A 6000-nucleotide genomic window follows, 5' to 3' on the forward strand; every position below is an offset into this window, starting at 1 on the left:
ACGCTGCTGCTGGGGGGCCCAGGGGAGGGCTGGCCTCCCTGGGCCCTGCCTGCCCCTTTTTCCCTGAAGACTTCTTAAGGACTCCCCTTTTAGCGCCTGGTGAGCGCTTTTATTTTAATTTCCCCAGGAAGAGGAGCTGGGGCTGTGCAGCATTGCGCTGCTGAGAGAGACAGAGGGAATCCCCAGATTAGGGATTCCCCCGTAATGCCTGCAGCGGGGGTGCCAACCCCGCTTGTTTTTGGAATTCATTGCGCAGGTGCCCACCCTACATCTTCATTTTTATTTTTAATTAATGCGGGTGCCCGCCCCGCTTATTAGAGCCCAAGCGGGTGCCCACCCCGGTGTATTTTTTTAATTACGAGGGAGCCTACCCCTCTTACTGCCCGTAAAGAAATCACTGCTACGGCCCGAGTCGCGACAAGGGCGGAAGTCAGGTAACGATGTGCCTGGTGGCGGGCGGGACTTTCGGTTTTGCAAATGAAGTCCCGCGCTCACCGCCGCCTGAGAAGCCGCCCGGGGTGAAGGAGATGGCGCCTGCCTGTGCGGGGCTCCCATGGCTGAGGGAGAGCCCCGCGGGTGCCAGCAATTGAAAACTGCAGGTGGAAGGGGCTCGAGGCACATTGCCGGTGCCTGCCCCCACCGCATGCGGAGAGAGGAGACCGGAGCTGCACAACGTGGGAGCCGGTGAGTAGGGCTTCGTAGTGCTTCTCTGTGTGTGCCTATTCGAGGCATAGGGCTATCCCCGCAGCATTCCCTGATCGGACCCGCCGTTGCGGGCTGCTCCAACGATGGGGGCAATTATTCTTAGAGTCCCTGAAAGGAGGGGCATGTTGGGGCATATAGTCGATGCCCGCCCTCCATGGCCAGATGGTTGTTAGGACCCGTGTTCTCCTGCATTTCGAGACCCAAGGTCAGTGCCTCTCCCCTGAGCGGCCCCCCCTGCAAGAGGGCCGCTCCATACGTGGGTATGATTATTTTCAGAGCCAGATGGCTCCACGATGGGGCATCATTTGTTCTACAGAGCCCGTGTAGCTCCAACACTGGCCCAATCATTTTAAGATCCTAGGTGTTACCATAGTTAGGGGCAATTCTTGTGAATTTAGGAGTGAGATGCTCTCCTTTGCCCCACTCTTTCCCAGCTGCCCAGCAAGTAGTGGGCATCTGCTACATTTAGGTTTGTGCAGTGACGCACCCTTGAGTTTCGCTGCATAGGCAGCAGCCCTGACTTTTTGGACATAGGGCATTTGAGCCCCTTTTTGAGATGGCCAGTTGGAAAGAGGAACTGTTAGAATTGTAGGGCACCAGGCCCTAATGTAATGTGGTGCTACGAAATGTAATGTATGTAGTATGATTACGCACCCTGTGTAATACCTCTAAATGTAGTTTTATGATTATGAGGTTGTTTTGCATATTATGGTTTATGCTAGTGAGATTATGTTTTACGGTGTGGTTTACGCCCCTATTGTGAGTTGTGCTTAGGAGGTTAGGGTCTAATGTGTTTAGACTTCTGAGATGATTACATAATGTGTTTATGCGGGTGAGGTTGGCGCAGAATGTAATTCGCGCCTGATGTGATACTGTGCATGATGTAGTTTATGGTACAGGCAGATGCTAAGTACAGTGATTACTAGTGTTTACTGGTTGTACGTTTTACTTCTACTAAATTCGCTTTGTGATACTTCTGACAGTGGTCCAGTGGGCCCTGTCACGTGTAAGTAATTCCCTTGTAGATATGACCCAGTGACAGGTGGCACCATGTATATTATGTGTTTACTATTATAATGTGTTTTGAGAATACAAAGGCTATTTTTGATATAACCTTGTGTGGAGTTCCTTTTGTAGTGTGTCTGGGATGTTGTTGCTTTGTGAGTGCGCAAATGCTTTACACATGGCCTCCAGGATAAGCCTGACTGCTTGTGCCAAGCTACCAAGGGGGTGAGCAGGGGTTATCTTTGGCGTGTAACTCCCTTGCCCTGCTAGAGTGGTGGTCTCTGCCTGGCTTTGGCGCCAGCCGAGGCCAAAAAGAGATCCCCTTTCTAGCAGCCATTATATAACTTGAGCCTATTCACATGTATCACCCTCTGAGGGTCTCATGGAGCACCTAATTCCACCAAGTATGTGACTTCATTTTTCTTTTCCAAGATAGGATCAGACCCAGACCATTTGTCTTCAAGGGCTCTGGGTGATAGAGGCTCCAACATTCAAACCAATTGCCCAGACTGGTATACCAGGGAAGCCTTTTGGTCATACCAGTGATTGACAAGCTCCTGGCTGCCCTCCAAATTTCTGCTTGCCTTTTTCATGTATTCAGCCATCCTTGAGCGAAAGCCTAGTACATAATCTAGGATGTCCTGTTTCGGCTCTTTCCCTCCCTTCCCTTACCAAGCTTAGGGGACACCTTACAGGGTACCTAAAGAGTAACTCAAAGGGATGAACTGCTACTCCTTTCTGCGGAACCTCCCTGTAGGCAAACAAGTGGCAAGGGAGAAGACTATCCGATCTCCTCCTGAGTTTCTCTGATCTCTGGTCTTGTTAATCTTTCGACAAGGCGATTACCATTAAACGCCACACTGTCTGCATTTATTTTTAACAAAGCTAAGGCAATATTCTGATACTAAAGTTTATTGCAGGTATGCTTCATGCAACCTTTTAACTATTTAAAGCCAGGATGCCTTGAAATATCTGTAAGTGCACCCTGAAATAGGTCAAGTTGAAGCATGCGGTGGAAGTTTTAGTTTGCGTAAGCTCTATGATGAAGCATGTCTTCAGGTTTTACTGAAGGGTGAGAGTGTTATTGTAAAAATAACGCATGTGCCAGTCCCGCCCAGATAGACGCGACTCATAGGAGATCCCTTGTTTTAATTTATAGGAAATTTTAGGGAAGTTTGGAGATCCAACTGATCTTTTCCTTTCATCCCTTTACTTATTTCAGTCTAAAACTGCATTTTGGCTGAAGTGGCAAGCCTGGGACATGTTTTAAGGAGCTACCTAAGTGAGTGGCACAACAATGCTGCAGACTCACTGGTAGCATTTAATATACAGGCCTGGGTATATGGTTTACCACTTTAAAAGGGAGTTATAAGTAAATTAAATATGCCAATTAGGTGAGGCAAATCATACCATGTTTAGGAGAGTGAGCAAACACACTTTAGCATTGGTTAGCTGTTATGCGTGCACAGAGTCCTAAGACCAACAAGAATGAATTTCTGCTAAAAAATGGAAAATATGCAATAGGTTTGTGGGGGGACAACCCTAAGACTGACAGGTCTAACACTGAACCCTCATTTTATTTTTAACCCGCGAAGAGATGTTGCCCCAAAAATGTGTTCAAGTCTGGAGTCCAAGCCCTAGTGAGTCCCAAGTTGAACTATGGAAGTGCTACCCTCTGCGGTCTGACCAAATTCGAAACAGCCCCATTAAGAGATTCCCTCAACTCTGCTGCAAGGCTCATCACAGGATCAAAAAGAATGCCTGATTTGAAAGCCCTAAACTGAATCCCCTATGAAGCAATAATTCAAGAGAAAATTGCTTGCATTACCCACAAAGCTCTACACTTCAATACCCGAAGCTACCTTGCTCAGAAGCTTGAACTTTTGGGCGTTCCTAGATCCTCTAGAAGTTCCCACACTTTACTACTGAAACCTCAGAGATTCTTTAGAAAGGAAAATCCATAACAGCGCTTTCTTGGGTATCGCACCAAGAATTTAGAACTCCCTCCCCCCTGCATCTAAGGATACACCCTTCAACCACATCGTTCAAGAAAGGAGTTAAACTATTACTCATGAGTAAATGTTTGCCCTGGACCCCAGTAACTCACTCTCTGAGCAGTCCATATTTATGAACCACGCCTAAAGATGACCTCTAGCCTGTTTCACTATTGCATTTATGATTTCTTTGTGTCAACACTGAGTTGACCCCATCTTTATATGGGATGCTGCCTGTTAAATCCTTTACTGTGCTAGATTATGATATTATGATCACTGCTTCCTTTTATGTTTTTGTCTTTCCTGATCTAATTGTCCTATCACAGAGATGATACCACCCTCAACCAAGATGTTGTCTCAGACTGTACTGTTCTAGATTATAACACAATTTTTACTACATGGTTATTATGGTATTGTCTCGTTTATTCTATTGATCATAACACTGAAAGTCCACCACCCTCTTATTGGGGTGCTGCTGTATCTTGTATTGTTCTAGTTATTCTAATTTTTCTTCATGTTTCATTGTATAACTACATCCTCTCTAACAATTGTGAAGCACTCTGATACCAGCGAGGTTCGTGTTCACTCTATATAAAACTCTTCAAATAAATAAATTTGGAGCAGGTTTTAACTAAACCTGTGTGGGATACGGAATATCAATTCTCAAAATCACAAAAAAACACAGTTTAGCATTTATCTTTTAATAGTGAAAACACTAAAAGATAGGCCTTGCTCTTCTCCACCAGTGCACCAGAAAAGGACAAATCAATTGTTTTTTTATTCCACTGCTACAGCTTAACCCTATATTAGTCCTCCAAGGGCGATCAGGCGACCATACATATGTCTGTCACATTGGTAAGTATCTAGACGCAACATGCCATCATGTTAATTATTTTGTCTTAATCATGTTGATTTTGAAAATCTCGCAAATTGAGTTGCTGTATATACATATTACTTTTATTAGGTGCCAACGTCTGATTGAATTGATTGAAAAGTTTACAAACTAGAATGCACTTAATTGTTATATGAATAATCCAAACTGTAGAAGTGGTGGTCTGATTGCCTCATCTGGTAACTTTACCACTAGTAACTTTTAGAAGTCCAGTCCAGCATCGTGCAAAGGTGATAAATAGAGTTTGTAATCAAGACCAAATTATTTACTAGGCCATTAAGTGCCTGATAATGAGTATAATACCATAACTTCTTTTATATGGGGTATAATGCCACCATGTTCTCAGTGTTTTAGAGATGTTACTAATACTCAATGTAGTTGGATTCATTTTGCCAACCTCAGAAAGCAAGAAGACAGAAGTGAGACTTATGGTCTGTATTCAACAGTAAATGTCATTGGTGGGTTTGTAACATTGTGAGCCATACTATTGCCACATGACAGTATAAGAGCTCTCATCTATCTTGAGAGCCTTGTTCTCCTCTACCAGTGCACAAGAAAAGGAAAAATCAATTGGTTTTGTATTACACTGCTACAGCTTGACCCTATATCAGTCATCCCAGTGCGATCCAGCAATCATACATTCTTCAGTAGCATGTTAATTATTTTGCCTCAGTCATGTTGATTTAGAAAATTTCGCAAACTGAATCGGCTTATAGACATAACACTTTTATTAGGTGCCACAGTCTAATTGAATTAATTGAAAGGTTTAAAACCTAGAATCCACTTTATTGTTATAAGAATGCTCAAGGCTGTATAAGTGGTGGTCTGATTGTCTCATCTGGTAACCCTACCACTAGTGACTTTTTCTTAAAAATATTTTTGTTATTGTTTTCAGTTTTGCAAAACACATACAAACAAAAAGCAGTGGGAGACATCAGCATATCGTACAGATAAAGAGAAGAAAGAAGCTCAATCGACATGTTCATCTTGTGGACTAGGACTCGACCTGTGATATCTAGAAACATTGTATACATCCTCCTGATGCATAATAAATTGTTAAGAAATATCTTGTTTATTAATTCCTTGCGTGAGACTTGGTGTCAACTTGGAGCTAGTGACTCCCACCCCGAACAATTCTTCATCGATAACACAAAAAACAGAACAAAACAAACAATAGTATCACAGTATCAAAAAGTTGAGGTTGATCCGTGGCGTGAGGAGGAACAGAGACAGATCCCCCATGCCTCTTATTCCACATTCATCTCAGGTGCTGGATATGAAAAAGGTGCAGAGCATTCAACCTGAGGCCACAAGCGAACAGAGGCAGAGCTGCAGACAGATACTCAACTAGTGGGGCCCAAGTATAGTTAAACCCTATTCTCTTGTCATCTACGATGTCCACCA

At 43.8% G+C, this 6000-nt stretch overlaps 1 long non-coding RNA gene across 1 annotated transcript in view; it reads left to right on the plus strand.

Annotated features, from left to right (window-relative positions):
- LOC144771709 (uncharacterized) overlaps nt 1-5635 on the plus strand; it is a 69767-nt gene extending 64132 nt beyond the window's left edge. The window contains exon 4 of the long non-coding RNA XR_013599438.1: nt 5492-5635. This is a non-coding gene — a long non-coding RNA (uncharacterized LOC144771709). The remainder of the gene's footprint in view (nt 1-5491) is intronic.
- The last annotated feature ends 365 nt before the right edge of the window (nt 5636-6000 follow it).

Source organism: Lissotriton helveticus, chromosome 8 (assembly GCF_964261635.1).
Source record: "Lissotriton helveticus chromosome 8, aLisHel1.1, whole genome shotgun sequence".
In the NCBI taxonomy this organism is placed as follows: Eukaryota; Metazoa; Chordata; class Amphibia; order Caudata; family Salamandridae; genus Lissotriton; species Lissotriton helveticus.